The sequence below is a fragment of the Galeopterus variegatus genome, unplaced genomic scaffold, assembly GCF_000696425.1.
Source record: "Galeopterus variegatus unplaced genomic scaffold, G_variegatus-3.0.2 Scaffold2434, whole genome shotgun sequence".
NCBI classification, from domain to species: Eukaryota; Metazoa; Chordata; class Mammalia; order Dermoptera; family Cynocephalidae; genus Galeopterus; species Galeopterus variegatus.
The window spans coordinates 2,501-21,274 of NW_007728545.1; the positions used below are offsets into that span (position 1 = coordinate 2,501).

Here is an 18,774-nt window from a genome sequence, read left to right on the forward strand (position 1 = left end):
GTTTTCTACATATAAAATCATATCATCTGCAAAAAGATAATTTTATTTCTTCCTTTCCAATTTGGACACCTTTTCTTCTTTTTCTTTTTCTTGCCTAATTGCTATGACTAGGACTTCCAGTTACTATGTTGAATAGAAGTGGTGAGAGTGAGCATGTTGTGATTTCTTCTTAGATGCATTATTGTTTGAGTGCATTGTTTAATTCCACAAATTTGTGAATATTCTAGTTTTTCTTCTATTATTGATTTTAGATGTCATTCCTGTTGTAGTCAGAGAAGATAATTTGTATGAAATCTATCTTTATAAATCTATTGAGACTTAATTTGTGGCCTAACTCATGGTCTATCCTGAAGAATGTTCCATGTGTACTTGAAAAGAATGTTTGCTCTGTTGTATAGAGTGCTCTGTATACGTCTGTTTGATTGGTTGGTTTATTGTGCTATTCACATTTATACTTCCTTATGTATTTCCTGTCTAGTTGTTCTATTTATTATTGAGAATAAGGTATTAAGGTATCCAACTACTATTGTAGAGCTGTCTATTTTTCACTTTAATTCTGTCAATTTTTGCTTTATATACTTTGATAGTCTTTTATTAGGTGTGTAAATGTTTATAATTGTTTTTTCTTGCTATACTGTACCTTCTGTTAATATATAATGTTCTACCTGTAGTAGATACACAATAGACAAAATATATAGTAGATACACAAAAGACAAAAAGTAAGAAATCAAAGTATACCATTACAGAAAATTGTCTAATCACAAAGACAGCAGGAGAGGAATAAAAGAACAGAAGATCTACAAACAAAATAGCAACAAAATAGCATAGTAAGTGCTTATCTGTCAATAATTACCTTGAATATAAATGGATTAAATTTTCCAATCAAATAACATAGAGTAGGGCTGGCTGGTTATCTTAGTTGGATAGAGCACAACCCTATAACACCATGTCATGGGTTCAGATCCCAGTACCAGCCAGCCACAAAAGTAAATAAAGAAATAAACAAAAATATAAATAAATAAATGAAAAACCAGAGTGGCTGAATGAACAATAAAAAGAAAAGATTTGAGTATATGCTGCCTACAAGAAACTCATTTAACTTTCTTTCTTTCTTTCTTTCTTTCTTTCTTTCTTTCTTTCTTTCTTTCTTTCTTTCATTGAATCATAATTGATTATACATAGTTTTGGGTCATTTCACTTTAAAGGACACACACAGAATGAAAGTGGAGGGACGAAAAGAGATTTTCCACACAAATGGAAACCAAAAGCGAGCAGGGGTAGCTATACTTATAGCAGATAAAATTGACTTTAAGTCAAAAACTGTTACAAAAGACAAAAAAAGAACATAATATAATGATAAAGGAGTTAATTCATTGAGAGAATAAAACAGTTATAAATATATGTGCACCCAACATTGGAGCACCTAAATATATAAACCAAATATTAATAGATCTGGAGAGAGAGATAAACTGCAATACAATAATAGAAGGGGACTTCAATACCTTACTATGGGAAATGAACAGATCATCCAGACAGAAAATCAATAAGAAACCATGAGACTTAAACTACACGTTAGACCATATGGACCTAAGAGACCTATGCAGAACATTGCATCACCTAATAACAGACCATCAAAATAAATGAGGCAAAAATTGATAGATCTAAAGGGAGATGTAGGCAGTTTTACAATATTTGTTGGAGACTTCAATACATCCCACAACAGTAGAATACACATTCTTCTCAAGTGCATATAAAACATTCTCCAGGTTAGAGCATAAGCTAGGTCACAAATAAGTCTTAACCTAATGTTACACCTGAAGGAACCAGAATCAGAAGAAAAAACTAAGCTAGTAGAAGGAAGTTAGTAAAAGGAAGGAAGTGATAAGGTTAGTAGAAGGAAGGAAATAAAGATCAGAGCAGAAATAAATGAAATAGAAACTGGTAGCAACAGAAAAGATAAATTAAACTGAGTTTATTTTTTGAAAAGATAAACAAAATTGACTAACCTTTAGATACACGAACTAAAAAAAGATAGAGGAGACTCAGATAAAAACAATCAGAAATGAAATAGGAGCTATTTCAACTGATACCACAGAAATGCAAAGTATCATGAGACTAGTATGAAAAATTATACACCAACGAATTGGATGATCTAGAAGAAATGGATAAATTTCTAGACCTATACAACTTACCAGGGCTGAATCATGAAAAAACAGCAAATCTGAACAAATCAATAATTAATAAGAGAAGATTATATCAGCAATAAAAAGTCTCCCACCAAAGAAAAGCCCAAGACCTGATTGATGGCTTTACTGCTGAATTCTAGCAAACATTTAAAAAAGAACTAATGCCAATCCTTTTCAAACTCTTCCAAAAATTAAAAAGAAGGGGGCCGGCCTGGTGGCGCACTGCTATAGTGCGCCGCTTGGGAAGTGCGGTGGTGCTCCTGCCGAGGGTTCGGATCCCACATACAGACCGGTTCCCGCTCACTGGCTGAGCGAGGTGCGAGAGCAACACCAAGGGTTGCGATCCCGTTGCCGGTCCCGGTCTGGTACGGGGGCGACACTGAGGGTTGCGATCCGTTGCCGGACACGGAAAAAGACAAAAAGGAAAAAAAAAATTAAAAAGAAGGGAATACTTCCAAAGTCATTTTATGAGGCCAGCATTAACCTGATACAAAAGCCAGACAAGGACCTACAAGAAAAAAAATTGCATGCCAGTATCCCTAATGAAAATAGATTCAAAGATTCTCAGCAAAATATTAGCAAACTAATGGAACAGCACATTAAAAGGATTGTTCACCATGATCAAGTGGGATTTACCCCTGGATGCAAGGATGGTTCAAACATATGCAAATCAATGAATATGGTATACCATATTAACAGAATGGAGGACACAAGAACTGTATGATTAAAAGATGCAGAAAAAGCATTTGACAAAATTTGACATCTACTCATGATAACGAAAAAGTAAGCACAGAAGGAATATATCTCAACACAATAAAAGCCATATGTGACAACCCCATGGCAAACATTATACTTAGTGGTGAAAAGAGAGTTTCCTTTAAGGTCAGGAACAAGACAAGAATGCCCACTCTTACCACTTCTAGTCAACATATTACTGGAAGTCCTAGCCAGAGCAATTAGGCAAGAGAAAGAAATAAAAGGCATCCAAATAGGAAAGAAAGAAGTTAGATTGTTCCCATTTGCAGATGACCTGATCTTATATAGAGAAAACCCCAAACTCTCCATCAAAAAACTGTTAGGACTAGTAAACAAATTCAATAAAGCTGCAGGATACCAAATCAACATACAAAAATCAGCAGCATTTTTATGTACAAACAACAAACTATTCAAAAAAGAATCCAAGAAAAATATGAAATTTAAAATAGCAACAACAACAACAACAACAACAAATATTTAGGAATAAGTTTAATCAAATGGGAAATATTTGTAAACTGAAAACTATAAAACATTGATGAAAGAAATTGAAAAAGAAACAAATGGAAAAAAATATCCTATGTTCATGAATTGGAAGCATTCATATTATTAAAATGTCCATGCTATCCAAAATGATCTACAGATTCAATGTAATCTCTATCAAAGTTCCAATGGGGCCAGCCCCGTGGCTCACTTGGGAGAGTGTGGCGCTGTTAGCACCAAGGCCGCATCTTTGGATCCTATATAGGGATGGCCAGTGTGCTAACTGGCTGAGCATGGTGCATACCACACCGAGCCGAGGGTCACTATCCCCTTACTGGTCAGGAAAAAAAAAAAAAAAGAAAAAAAATTCCAATGAGACGATTTTTCACAGAAACCTGTGTGAAACCACAAGAGACACTGAATAGCCACAGCAATCTTGAGAAAAGAAAAAAAGAAAAAAAATTCCAATGAGACGATTTTCACAGAAACCTGTGTGAAACCACAAGAGACACTGAATAGCCACAGCAATCTTGAGAAAAAGAACAAAGCTGAAGCATGGTATTGTCATAAAAAGAGACACATTGACAGAATAGAGAACAGAATAAAATAGAGAGCTCAGAAAGAAATCCACTCATTTAGAGTCTATTGATTTTTGTAAGAGATACCAAGAGAGGATGGTCTCTTCAATAAAAGGTGTTGGAATAACTGGATATTCACATGCAGAAGAATGAAATTAGACCCTTTTCTCACATCATATATAAAAATCAATTCAAAATGAATTAGGGACTTAAATGCAAGACTTGACATTGTAAGCCTACTTGAAGAAAACATGGTGAAAAGCTCTGTGACATTGGATTTAGCAATGATTTTTTTTTGGATATGACCTCAAAAGCACAGGCAATAAAAACAAAAATAGGTAAATAGGATAACATCAAACTACAAAAGTTCTGCACAGTGAAGAAATAATCAAAAGAGTAAAAAGGCAACCTATGGAATGGGGGAAAGTATTTGCAAATCATACATCTGATAAGGGGCTAATACCCAAAATATATAAAGAACTCAACTCAATAGCAAGAAAACAAATAGCCTAGTTTAAAAGCGAGCAAAGGACCTGATAGACATTTCTCAAAAAAAGACATTCAAATGGCCCGCAGATGTATGAAAAAATGTCCAACATCACTAAGGAAAAGGAAAATGCAAACAAAACCACAACGAGGTATCGCCTCACACCTATTAGAATGGCTGTTATCAAAAAGACAAAAGATAAGTGTTGGCGAGGATGTGGAGAAAAGGGAACACTTTTCTACATTGTTTTCTACATTGTTATTGAGAACACAAATTGGTACAGTCATTAAGGAGAATAGAATAGGTTGAGCATCCTGATCTGAAAATCTAAAATTTTGAAATGCTCCAAACACTCTTGTTCAGTATTTTAAGTCTTTAAATGAGAACCTGCCTGAAATACTTTTGTGGATATTATATGGAAGTTCTTGGATAAAGAAGCCACCTAAGGCTTTGACATCAATATGTAAATCATTGGCCCTATACGCTAAGCTGAGAAAGAATTCAGTGAGTGCAAGTGAAAAGACATACACCAGTTGGTGGTGTAGCTCAGTGGTTGAGATTGTGCTTCGCATGCACGAGGTCTCTGGTTCAATCCCTCACTCCTCCGCTAAAACCCTTGCCAATGCTCTCTTCATACCTACCCTTCCTCATGTTTTCCCTGTGTTTTTTCACAGGAAAAGGAAGTCCAATGGATTGCCTTTAGTGTTCTCCCACTTCTGTTCCATAGGAATTAGCAAAAGGAAGAGAAGAAAAGGAATCATCTCCACTTGGATCTCCTACTTTTGAAGCAAGAAGTCTGCAACCATAGTTGGTCTGATCAAAGTAGGTCTGGGGTTCAAATTAGTTCAGCTGGTTAGAGCACGGTGTTATAACACCTAGATCGTTGAGATCCCTGTCAGGCCAGAGCAGGACAGGAAAGAATGGACAAAGAATGAAGGGAAAAGGAAACAGCCAGTGGAAATTTTCTTTTCCTGTGCTGTTTTCTGAGAAGTCAGATCTGCTCAGTCAGATCTGAGTCATTTAACAGGCGAGAGAAAATCTTCTACTGACTACCTTGCCCCTAACTTCTCATTCCCCCTCTGCCGGTTCATCCAGCATGATTGAACACTGAACCCAAGAGACTGACGTGGAAGAAGCAGATCCCAGATCTTTTGGGGTGAGCAGTTGGGAGATCACTGGATAATACAAACCTCAGGGCCTAAGAAAAGCAGAAACTGTCAACATGAACACTGAAAACAAATTTGGAAGTTTGAGGGCTGAATGTTACCAGCTGGCAGGAATAGTTCAATTTGGAAGGGGGTTAAGTTAAAGTCTTAAAGGTTTTTTCCGGATGTCAGGTTTTGGCAGCGCGGTTATTTTGGTTAATAGTAAATTGACTTTCATTGCAAATTTTCCCATGCCATGTGATAGGAAACACCCAACCCTGCACACATACACACCTAAGATGAAATAAAACCACAAGTTATTTTGGTTAATAGTAAATTGACTTTCATTGCAAATTTTCCCACGCCATGTGATAGGAAACACCCAACCCTGCACACATACACACCTAAGATGAAATAAAACCACAAGAGTATTAGAGCAATGAATTAAAGTTCCTTCACTTTTGCATTTTTACATTTGCCCAATGGAAAACAAGTTTCTTGTTTTTAGAACTGTAAGACTATAAAGTGGAATACATACATGAGTTGACAGCATACCAAACATCCCCGAGATAGATGCAGTCAAAGGGTCAGTGTGTGTGTGTGGTGGGGGGGGGGGGGGGGGGGGGGGAGATGAGGAAGGAAACGTAAGAAAAGATAGATACCTAAGTTTCTTGTGTTTCCTAAAACAAACCCTGGCGGTATAAACAAGGAGCTAGTAAAATTTATAGAACTGCTTTGTTTCTAAGCATCATCCTACATTAGATGGATGTAACAAAATCGGTTTCATTTTTGTTCCCTTTTGGATGCTATTCTGTGTTTCAACGGTGTAGAAAAGCTGTAAAAGCTGCATTTTATGAAAGAGAGTAAAGCTTGTTTTGTGTGTAGAAATAAACAATAGGATCTCTGTTTAGCCTCTCAAAGGCTTCCAGAGCTGGAGAGGATAGGAGTCAGCCACTCACAGAGGAAAATGAAAAAGGCGACTCCGCAGACACCAGAGCCCAGGATGCTCTGTTTATCCAGGAAGGACTATAATCACCTAAAGCATCAGACTGTCCGTGGGTGTTACTTTTGGAATCTCCCAGGTGAGACAGCTTTTACCAAGCAGTGTGAATTTCAGGGCAGATGCCAACTTAAGACTGCTTTCAAATTCCTTTTTGAGGAATTAGTTGTCCTCCTCTTTGAATTTCATTTCCTTGACTCCTGGTAGAACCTGCAGAAAACAAAAATTTGCACTTGGTGTTTTCTATTCCACAAGCACTGATGCTTCTTTTCCCTCTTACACCTCATAACTTTACTGGATGAAACATGGAGCCTCCATATGGCCTCAGGTAAATCAAGGCAGTGAACAGTGCCTTGATTTATGAGAGATAAAAAGTCTCCAAAGAGCAATGGTATTCTGGCCTCTGTAGTCCCTGAAAGAACCCACATCCTGGAAATTCTGGACACATCCCAGGGAAAAGAAATAGCTAATACGTAGGGCCTGTAAGCCCCGCCCCTAGTCCTGGTATGGCCATCATGCCTCAAGTGGCTTCAGCTTGGACCTTTGGATTTGTCACTCCTTCTCTGGTCAGTCTCCGTGGTACCACGGGTTTCCCACATCGTCACAGCTGGGACTCTGCAACTCCACTGCTCCTAATCCCCGGAACAGAAAATGCATGGGGTGGGGGCGGGGGGGGGGGGGGTGGTACAAAGAAGAGAACCTGAAAAGTCGACTTTGGAAATTTAGGTCTAGATAGAAAGAGAAGACAGAAAACTTTCAGATACTAAAGGAAAAGCAGCAAGTGTCTGCCACAGACAATCACTGTTTTGGCACAGTTTGAACACGATGGATTTGAAAGGTCTCTGAAACAACTTCATAAAGATGTCTGCTAAGCACTGTCTGCCTTGGTCTGGAATTCTGCAGAGAGCTCGCATCTGGAGATTTGGATTTTCCTGTGACTGTGGGGGAGAAGGCCCCTGAAGTGAGGGTAGCACGAAGACTGAAAAGGATTCGTTGAAATTGGGGAACTAGGAGTCATTAATACGTACTTCTGAAAAGCAAAAGAACGGCTTGTCCTGAGTCTGATTTTGGACTCTGGGATTCATTGTTCCTGCTTCAGGGACCTCCCTACTCCTGTCAGCCCTCTACAAGGTGGGCTCAACAGCAGACTCTCTGGCGGGAACGTCCATTCCATCACCAGGAACAGTCCGGGAAGTGGGCATATTCTTACGTCTTCACATGCGCCCTTTCCCCAAACTTCCTCCTCTGCCTGCAAAGCTCCCTAAAAGACGACAAGGGTAAAGCAGAAAGATTCAAAGAAGACAAGTTAAATGCTGCCTGGGGAGATTCAGACCCTTGAGAAGGAGATAAGACAGAAGCGGAAAGGATTCCCCAAACCTGGCACGAAACGCACAGCGACAGTGTGTGTCAAGCAAACCTATGGTAGCAACAGGATCGGACCCGCAGCTGCTTTTTGCGTCGTCGAAGGTCTGATTTGAAAGACAGTAGGCGGGGTAAGGAGAAAGGAGAAGAATGCTTCTGTCGGTGCGCAGCCTCTTTCAGACGGAATTCTCGCGGACCGAGGAGAGAGCAAGGGAGAAGACGTGTGAGACGGGCACGATCTAGGAAATGACTGACACTTTGCAGGCCTGGAGAGAGTCTCAAACCTTACCCGACGACGAGGCGCAAAGGGCTGACGCTTTCCGCTTTCTGCCACCATTTTGCGTGATAGTCATCCCAGATATGAGTTTTGGACGAAGACCCCACAGCACAGTCTAACCTGGGCCGGGCAGTAAGTAATTTATATCGTTTAAAAAGCTCCTCAGATTCAAACTCTGGCAGGTCTGGGAAACCCTGGCCTAGAAAGTCAAGAACCCGGAACCTGGAGGGATGAACGGAGTTCCAGGAGGCAGAGCGGGCCGGTGCTGAAGGGAGAAGAGACGGGCGACGGCGGAGAGCGCTGGGGCAAGGTCGGGGTTGGCAACGTGGAGAGAACGGGGCGTGAAAGTGGATCTGTAAGCACGTATGGGATTTGGATGGATGAGTAAGTAGGACGCGTCTAAGCTCCGCGTGTCTTTGTCTCTGCGTCCCCTAGGTAGGAGCGGATATTGGAGTTCTGTGTGTTTTAAAGGAAGTGAGTCGAAAACTCGTGGCCTATAGGAAGATTCCACTTCTTTAACCCTTTTGAGAGCGTCTTTGGGATGTTCCCCTAGGTGAGCTCTCCAGAGCGCACCGTGTGATTGGGCTTTTGTTTGAGGTGCAGTATTGGTGGCTTTTGAAAGAGCCACAGTGAATCCAAATGGTTGTGGTGGGAGGAGGAGGTTGGTGACTGTAGAAGTGGGATCCACCGGCTGCTTTTTGGCTTGAGTATGTGAGGTACATGTGCAAGCGATTGATTTTTAACACGTTGCCTTGGAATGAATGAAAAACAAAGTTGACAATAACCGAATGTATTTGCCTTTACTAGGCTGTCAGGGCACCCAGTTCCTTGGAAGCCCGGATAGCTCAGTCGGTAGAGCATCAGACTTTTAATCTGAGGGTCCAGGGTTCAAGTCCCTGTTCGGGCGTACGTCAGTCTTTTCCCTCTACTACTTTTACAGGCCAAAAAGAGATTTAAATTCAGCTTTCTTCTTTCGGAGCATTTGAGCTTAAGGTGATAGGCTGAAAAGTAGTCATTGGAGGGATAAACTGGGAAGGTTTGATACAGCACTTTGGAGGTATATAAAAAAAAGTTCTGTTTCTTCGCTGGTGTAGATAGTAGTATTTGTTACCAAGATACAGGAAAAGAATGGTCTTCTGCTTGCTGGTAGGTTGTTTTCTTTTTGCTTTGTGGGTGTTAGATGGGGCCAGAGTGAGGAGAAGCTTGGGTTTGGACGTGATTAATTTTAAACGCCTACAAATTTAAGATGCAGTCTTGTGAAGGTATTTGGCAAACACTGTCTCATAGCCCTGAGACTACAATTCTGCAGGAATCTCTTACTGGGATTCTTATTAATTATGTAGCTACAGAGAAAAGAGACAGTAGGTAAAGTGAGAACTGAAAATGGTTCATTATGATTTGAAGATTGAGAACTCATTAATGGTATTCCTGGAAAAACTTATGATAAGCTAGAGTGATCTTGGCTCTGGATTTATTCTGGACAGCATTTCTGAAACTTTCTTAAGAGTCCAAGGAAATGCTTTGAAATCTAGGTGAGGTTTGCCCTCCTCTGCCTACATGAGTCACTTTTTCATGTACACAGAAATTCCATGAAGTAGTTTTTGAACGTGGGAGGACCCCATTTACCTGGCAAAACTTGTCCCTTAGTTGGTCTGAGAGGCTCATCAGACTGCTGGAATGTGAGAATAGAAAACAGAGTAGTGACTGTTCTCACGGAGGGAGAGAATTAAAGTGGTGTCACACCCAACGGTGTGCAGGCATCTATGTGTGAGGTGAAGGGACAGGGCTGGTTTTAACTTGGCTCTGTGTCCTAGTGTAAAGCACAACTAGAATGATGTCCATAGGCCCTGATAAATCATTATTCTGCATTGTGACTGGAGTGCAAGGGGACGCGTATTCCTGATATGGAGGATTTTTTGTTTTCCTGTTTGCCTCCAGTTATACCTCAGAAATTATTTCATGAATTTTTGTGGCAAGCTTCAGTCTTTCTTGCACGGCATTATTGAAACATCTATTCAATGGAAGGCTGTAGGATTAACACTTAAATTACAGAATTTTCTGAGGAACACATTTCACTCAGAAGACAGAACATAACCATGCCCAATGTACAATAGTATCCAGAAAACCCTCAAAACTATGAAGCATATGTGTAACCCATCTATGTCCTGTAGGAAAATAGAAGCCAACTGAGTGTTGTTCTGTAAGAAGTCCCAGAAAAGGCATGTTGGAATACCATTTGAGTGTGTTGGAATGTCATTGCACATACTATACATGATATCTTTTGATATCATAAAAACCCTTTTACATGGCTCTATTTAACAGATATGAAAGAGTAATGAAATGTGTTCCAAAATTTGCCCTATGTCACCAACTATTAAACAGCATTAAATTACAAACCTAGCTTATAGGATTGCAAATCTTGAGTTCTTCTCTCATAACATTGTACTATACTCTCTCACACACACACAATTTAATGGTTCCCTTTTATTTCAGGGGTTATGTTAGATGCCAGAGACACAGAGTTCAATTTTACAGAGAATAAATATATTATTAGCTTTTCCCCATAGATTTTACATAAGTCTTTTCAGTCTAGGCCCACTGTAGGCATGCAAAGATTGTTTGTTTAATCATGTTCTAGCTTTCCATTTAGCATCTTAGACAAATTTCTGCTATCACATCATAGGTCAATTTCCAGAAATTAAATAAAGTAGCTCCTATTATTACTGCAATTTGGAATTTGAGAAAATGACCAGAAGAAACAGAGCAATCATGAAGAGGCTGGAACTGAGGAATATGATGCCTTTTCATTTAGGACATGTGGCCATCCTGTGCCAGAGTACTTTTGCCTCTTTTATATAGTAGGGAGTGGAAGGATAACTTTGTTACTTGCTTTAACAATCCAATTTTTTAAAGAATCTCTTATAATAGAGTAATATTTGCCAATATTGAAGGAAAAAAATAAAACACCTTCAAAAATATCTGAAAACTATTATCTACAAGTAATGAACCTGGAGAGAACAGAAGGTAATACGGTTGTTCAAGGTTACTCTCCCCTAAATCAATGGTCACAATGATGAGAGTTGGGGTGGAGAAACCTGAGGTAGTTTAGTACTTACTTGTGGCTATTTTTAGAATTAAATCAGATATTCCATGAAAAGTGTATGGATGAATGATACCTTATAATAGGTGATTATGTACATGTGTGTGCATACACAATTTATATATATACCATAATATATAATGTAATATTTATGTATATTTGCTAGTATCACCAAATTTATTTTCTCTGACTTGTAAACAAGTAGAAGACTGATTCTGAAATACTTTCCTAAATAAGTACAATAGAAAGTAAGCATTGAGTTAATTATCATGAAGTTGGTAAACAAATATAATTTCTTATCTATTGCTACATAATAAATTTTTTTTTCCTTTTTTTGTCTTTTGTCGTGACCGGCAACGGATCGCAACCCTCAGTGTCGCGCCAGTACCGGACCGGGACTGGCAACGGGACCGCAACCCTCGGTGTTGCTCCCGCACCTCGCTCAGCCAGTGAGCGGCCGGTCTGTATGTGGGATCTGAACCCTCGGCGGGAAGGCTGCCATGCTTCCCAAGTGGCGCACTGCTAGCCCCTGCTACATAATAAATTACTTCTTCTTTGATGACCCCATCTCTGAAGTTGTACAGCTCTTCTGCCTCATTCTAATCACTCATGAGAACAGAGTTGCACATTAAAACTACACTGATTATGAAGCATGATTATCCATCAGTTGATAATAAAACTGAGCAATGAATACATGAGAATTTATTATAATATTCATTTTGCCCTTTTACATGTTGAAATATTCTACAATAAAGAGAAAAGAAAAGACCATCAGTTGATAATAAAACTGAGCAATGAATACATGAGAATTTATTATAATATTCATTTTGTCCTTTTACATGTTGAAATATTCTACAATAAAGAGAAAAGAAAAGAAAAAAAAAACTATACTGACTTCTACAAGAAGAAATAAACAACTTGAATAACCCTGTATCTATCAAAGAAATTGAATCAATAATCAATAATCTTCCAAAACAGAAAACATTAGGATCAGATGGGTTCACTAGTGAACTCTAACAAACATTTGGGAAAGAAATTATGTGAATTCTCTATAATCTCTTTCAGAAGACAGAAGCAGAGGGAATACTTCTTAACTCACTTTATGAGGCCAGCATTAGCCTAATCCCAAAACCAAAGACATTACAAGATAAGGAAACTACAGACCAATATCTCTCATGAACATAGATTCAAAAATTCTTAAGAAAATATTAGCAAATGGAGTGCAGACATATAAAAGGAGGCTTTGGGGGTGGGAAGGGACCAAGAAGCATGTGGGAACTCTCTGAACTTTCCACTCAGTTTTGCTGTGAACCATAAACTGCCCTAAAAAATAAAGGCTCCTTTTTAAAAAATAAATTAGTGAATACCAAGTTCATTTTCTCCATTGCAGTATTTTAATTTAATGAATTAAGGCAGCACACCTGTTTTTTGTCATCTAGTGGAAGAGCTAGATTTTCTTCTCAAATTATTCAGTAATAATGAAATCCTTCCCTCATGCGGGAGCACCTTACAACATGAAATTTCAGTGTAGGTGGTTGTACAGTTTTCAGTAGTCTCCCCACCTCCACTGCCTTTTCAAAAGATAATAATGAAGTGGGTTTATCTGTATGAAGGAAGTCATTGTGAAAGTGGACAGAGCAAAAGGCATTAAAGTTTCTTAATTATGTACCAAGTAGCAAGAGCTGAGGTTTCCACCTGGATAATGACCCTGTTTTGCAGGAGCACTTTTCATGGTCTAGAAGCAGAGTCCTAGCAGTAGCTGTGCAGTACGAGATCGCTCACATTTTTTTATGAGGAGATTTAGCTTTATGAACTGGGCCAATCCTAGTCTCCCTGACTCATCGTACAACTGGAAACCACTTCCTTTGCCTTCTCTTTCTCTATGGATAGGCTACTGGCAGAGACTGCAGATATAATGACGCACTCACTGTGTTGCCTTCCTGAGGTCACTTTTTCTTTTCTTTTCTTGAATAATCTATTTTTTAGAGCAGTTTTAAAGTCATAGCAAAATTGAGAGGAAGGTACAGAGGTTTCCAATATACCCCTGTCCTCACATATGCACAGCCTGCCCTACCAACACCCCAAACCAGAGTGCTACATTTGTTACGATTGATAAACCTACATTAACACACTATTTTCACTCAAAGTTCACAGTTCACATTAGGGTTCACTCTTCGTGTTGTACAATGGATCGATTTTGGTGAAAGTATAATGACATACATCCACCATTCCAATATCATACAAAGTATTTTCACTGCCTAAAAAAATCCTCAATGCTCGGCCTAATCATCCCTTCCACCCTCCAATCCCTGGCAACCATTGATCTTTTTACTGACTCCATAGTTTTGCCTTTCCAGAATGTCATATGGTTAGAATCATACTCATACATAATTGGCTTTTCACACTGTCTTCTTTCGCTTAGCAATATGCATTTAAGTTTCCTCCATGTCTTTTCATGACTTGATAGCTCATTTCTTTTTAGCACTGAATAATATTCCATTGTCTGGATATACCACAGTTTATTTATCCATTTACTTACTGAAAGACAGCTTGCTTGCTTCCAAGTTTTGGCATTATGAATAAAGCTACTATAAACATCTGCGTGCAGGTTTTTCTGTGGACATAAGTCTTCAACTCCTCTGGATAGATATCAAGGAGTGTGGCTGCTGGATCATCCCGTAAGAGTATGTTTAGTTTAATAAGAAACTGCAAACTGTCTTCCAAAGTGGCTGTATCATTTTGCATTCCCACCAGCAGTGAATGAGACTTCCTGTTGCTCCACGTCTTCCTCAGCAACTGGTGTGGTCAATGTTCTGGATTTTGGCCATTCTAACAGGTGTGTATGGTATCTCATTGTTGTTTTAATTTGTATTTCCCTGATCACATGATGTGGAGCATCTTTTCATAAGCTTATTTGCCATCTGTATATCTTCTTTGGAGAGATGTCTGTTCAAATCTTTTGCCTATCTTAGATCGGATTATTTGTTTGCTTATTGTTGCATTTTAAGAGCTCGTTGTATATTTTGGATACCAGTCCTTTATCAAACGTGTACTTTGTGAATATTTTCTCCCAGTCTATGGCTTGTCTTCTCATTCTCTTGAGACCGTCTTTCGCAGAGGTGACGTTTTTAATTTTAATGAAGTCCAACTTACCAATTACTTCTTTCATGGATCGTGCCTTTGGTATTGTCACTGTTACTTTTGAAGAGCCGCTATTCTCTGCTGTATAACTTCTGAAGCAAGAGACAAAAGCACTTGTGCCGGCGGCTGCTGCAGCTGTCTGAGGGCAGAGACGCGCTTTTGGTGGATTTTAGCGCCGCCGCTGCGGCTGCGGGAGCTCCTGGCCGGAGCAGATCCCGGGTACCGCTGTTGCGTCCAGGCTCGTTCTTCTGACAGCAGCGGTGCAGACACTCGGGAGAGATGAGAGGGAAGAGAAGCTGACGCGTGGACCGAAGCAAGAGGGAAACAAGCAAACGCGCCTTCTTAAATCTAGGCTCTTCATGAAGCCGAAGTTCACAGATAAAGCTGACAAGGCTCCGGTGTCAGGTGGGCTACATGGCCCGGGTGGCCCGATTCATTCCCTGTGCGCACAAAGATTAGGGCCAGATTTTTACGTTTTCATCTATCTGGATAGTTTCTTCTCCGAGAGGGTCAAGTGAGGAAGGGCAACTCCAAAGATGCATTTGACCATTCAACCTATTCAGCTGCGGGGAATTTGGGTCGCATTTTCCATGAGTCTTTGTCTAGCAGAAATTTTTTTCAAAGGGTCCTGAAAAGTCCCTTAATGCTTTTCACCTGGGATTCCACTGGGCCAGCAGGAGAAGGACCAGTCGTGTTAAAGCTACTAAAATTGTGTTCTGCTCTCAGCAACTACACGAGCTGGATGTTGTCGGTGCGTCCGGGAAGGAGGCTACTTGGATGTAATTTGGACGAGGCTTTAGGTGGAATTTATCCTCAGAGCCTGCCGCTCCCTGTTTGAACGCAAAATAATAGAGAACGATTTTGTGAAATGCTTCCAGCTTTTAACAGGGCGGGAATTCTACCCCAGAACTGCCACATATCAGGGGATGTAGCTCAGTGGTAGAGCGCATGCTTCGCATGTATGAGGCCCCGGGTTCGATCCCCGGCATCTCCAGAGAAGTTTTTTATTCCTGCTTTTTGCTTAATTATTAAATAAAATATTTCAGTCCTTTCTCATTTTTGTCTTTATCATTTCTTCTAAATAGCGCTGTTTTCTTTTTGTTTACTTTTTTCCCACTTGGTTAACCAGCCATAGCCATATTCCCTGCTTCCTGAAAACTTCCCTGAGGTGTTTTATGATGCGGTGATCAGTACAAAGTCAGGGACAATTCAGAAGCAAATTTATCCTATGAATGCATCAGGAAGAGGAAGTTCAGCTGCGTATCAAAGAATGCTTAAGCTCAATTCAACGAAGCCCCACCCATTCCCACTCCCCAGTGGAAAACAATCAGTGAAAATAAAATACTCAGTAACTTTTTGTAGGAGCAGGGAAGGGGTGAGGTGGGGAAGGGGAAAAAAGCAAGCCTTTTCTGTATTGAGGTGGGAGTTGCATATCAACACTCAAGGGTCCACCCTAGGGCCATAGGATCATGTGGATCTTGTACTATAGTTACTAACCTGGTGACCGTTTTGTCACTGAATCTTTGGCCTTACTCAAGGTTTCTGTGCAGGGGAGCTGGTCATAGTCCCGCGCAGGAGGAAAACAGTAAAGGTTGGAAATAGCCTGTGAAAATGGAAGGCAAAGTTGGTTAGAAACCCATAATAGATTGCATGACAGCACTGAGAACCCAACTGAGGTTGCATTCTGGGCAAATGTAATTAAATGAATTTTTAGGCTGATGTGATTTCTACATTGAACTTATGTTCATTCCTTGATTCAGTTGAGTGCTTTTGAATAGTGATAGTGAATTTACTTTATTGTTTCTGTTCACATTAAAAAATAATGGCAACATATATTTCTCTGTCATTGTTGAGCGGAAATCCAATCATTTATTTAATAAACATTTGTTGGGTGACTCTTCTATGTTACTATGTAACTGTGCTAAATTAGGGGATACAACTGAACAAGGGAGAGATAGCCAGCATACAAACAATATTTCCAACTCTGCATTACAATTACCATATTGGAGGTTTGTAAAGAATACACTGGAAAACAAGAGGGTAGGATCAACTCTTCTTGAGGAAGTAAGCCGGGGGGAACCTTCACAAAAGAAGAGATACTTATGATGTGTACTAATGAGTGGGGTATTTTACTACTGGAAATGAGGATCGTGATGTTATTCTACTCATAATAAACAGCATGCATGTGGTGTGAAGATGTAGCAATTTAAGTAGTTACATATGGCTGAATCATAGGATGAGACAAGGAAACCATAAGAGATGATATAGGAGATGTAGGACTATATAATTTATCAAGGGGTTTGAGCTCTGTATCAATCGGTGTTATTGGTTGCAAAAAGAAAACACTGAACATGGTTAACCTAAGTGGAAAAGAATATCTAGTTGGCCAGGTTTAGATCAATGTCAAAAGCCTCAAAAAGCAAGCATCCGACTCTAAAAATGCCAGGTTCCCTAAACAGAACAAAGGAGTTCAGCGACCAAAAAGAAATTTTCTAATGATTATGTCTTCATTTATGCTTTCCTAGAGGATTCACTAGGCAATGAGGAGATAATAAAGCATTATAAACAAGAGATTATCACAACCAGATTTTAATTTTACAAAGTTAATTCTGTAAATAATGTGAAAAATGGATTGGGAATGGTGGTGAAATGAGATGAAAACAAGACTAGTGCAGATATTATTGCAAGAATCTAGATGAGTCATGGTGGGGACCTTCACAGAAGAGTAAGTTTCAGAACATAAAGACCTGTCCTATGACCACCCCTTAAGAACCAGAGTAAGAGCAGCCAGAGGCTTGAACTTCCCAGGGGCCCGAATTTTAGATACTGCTGCCTTGTTTTCCTAGAGATTAAGACCCATCAAGATCCAACTCAAGGATGAGGCTAAATTTTAAGAACTTGAACTTCCCAGGGGCCCGAATTTTAGATACTGCTGCCTTGTTTTCCTAGAGATTAAGACACATCAAGATCCAACTCAAGGATGAGGCTAAATTTTAAGAATCCTACCTGTCCCAATCTCTTAATTTCTCAATTGGCCATTTCTTCCCAACCATTTTTCACTTCCAGTGGGATCTTTTGGACTGTGGGGAATATTTAATTTACTTGGAAAACACTTGATCAGCTAAACTTACTGTCTCACAATTCCACTATCCCAGTTCACCACTGCAGATACATGGCCCTCTAATTCTCTATCCTGTCCTATACCTTCATCTCCATGGCCCACTGTCCTCCCATTTCAATGATGTAAACTTGCAACTTGTCTCTCCTGTGTATTTCAACTCTGCTCTTTGTAACTCATGTTTCCAAGTTAACAACCCACTATCCTCAACCACTTATGTTAATATTCCTGCATTAACTTAAATCTGGATCTCCCTAATAACAGTGCTACTTAAAGTAGAAAGTCCACATTCTGAACCTCAAGATCAGGAGGAAGTTTAGTACCTCCTGAGGCCACATTCCTATTTTCAAACTATTACATTTCTATCTGCATTTAAAAAAATTCTGTTTCTTGGAAGCTTTGCTTTATACAACGATCTCACATTTCTCATCAAGAAGACTTTTCCTAATTTAACAGAGACTTCTTGCCTGCTTTCTTCCACTCACCCCTGGTGACTTTAGCAGCTGTGTAGACAGATCATCTAGAATCCCAGCTTCTCATTCCTTTGATCTCTCTTTTCCCAATAACCTTTATTTCCACTCTACTTTTGTTGCTCACACCCATGACCATGCTCTGGACATTGTCATGAATCTATATTATGCCAAAGTAATAAATCCATGTAATATAGTTTTTAAGAACATGAACTCTGGGATTAGAATGCTAAGGTTAAATCTCAGCTTCTTTACTACGTGACACCTGGGGCAGACCCTTTAATTGATTTAAGCCTCGGTTTTATTATCTGTAAAGTGGAGGAAATAATGGTGCCTACTCACAGGACTGTGTAAATATTAAATAAAATGATACATTTAATGTGCTTAGCACAGTAACTCTCTCACGGTATGAACTCAATGAATATTAAATATGTGTATAAGGATTAATTGAGTTAAAAGTTATAGCACTTGGGATGATACCTTGCAGTGATATACATGCTCAACAGATGTTAACAGCTGTTATTATTAATATTATTACTATTTGCATTATTTCCCTATAGGTGCCATAAATTAAATGGATTAAAACAACACAAATTTTTGTCTTAATACTTCTGGAGTTCAGAAATCTGAAATGGGTTTCACTTGACTAATATCAAGGTGTCAGCTGGGCTGTG

At 39.4% G+C, this 18,774-nt stretch overlaps 2 non-coding genes across 2 annotated transcripts; both read left to right on the top strand.

The window, feature by feature from the left end:
- The first annotated feature begins 9,105 nt into the window (after window positions 1-9,105).
- TRNAK-UUU lies at window positions 9,106-9,178 on the top strand. Its single transcript has one exon. It is a non-coding gene; the product is annotated as a tRNA-Lys (tRNA).
- A 6,256-nt stretch (window positions 9,179-15,434) lies between these two features.
- On the top strand, window positions 15,435-15,506 carry TRNAA-CGC. Its single transcript has one exon. It is a non-coding gene; the product is annotated as a tRNA-Ala (tRNA).
- The last annotated feature ends 3,268 nt before the right edge of the window (window positions 15,507-18,774 follow it).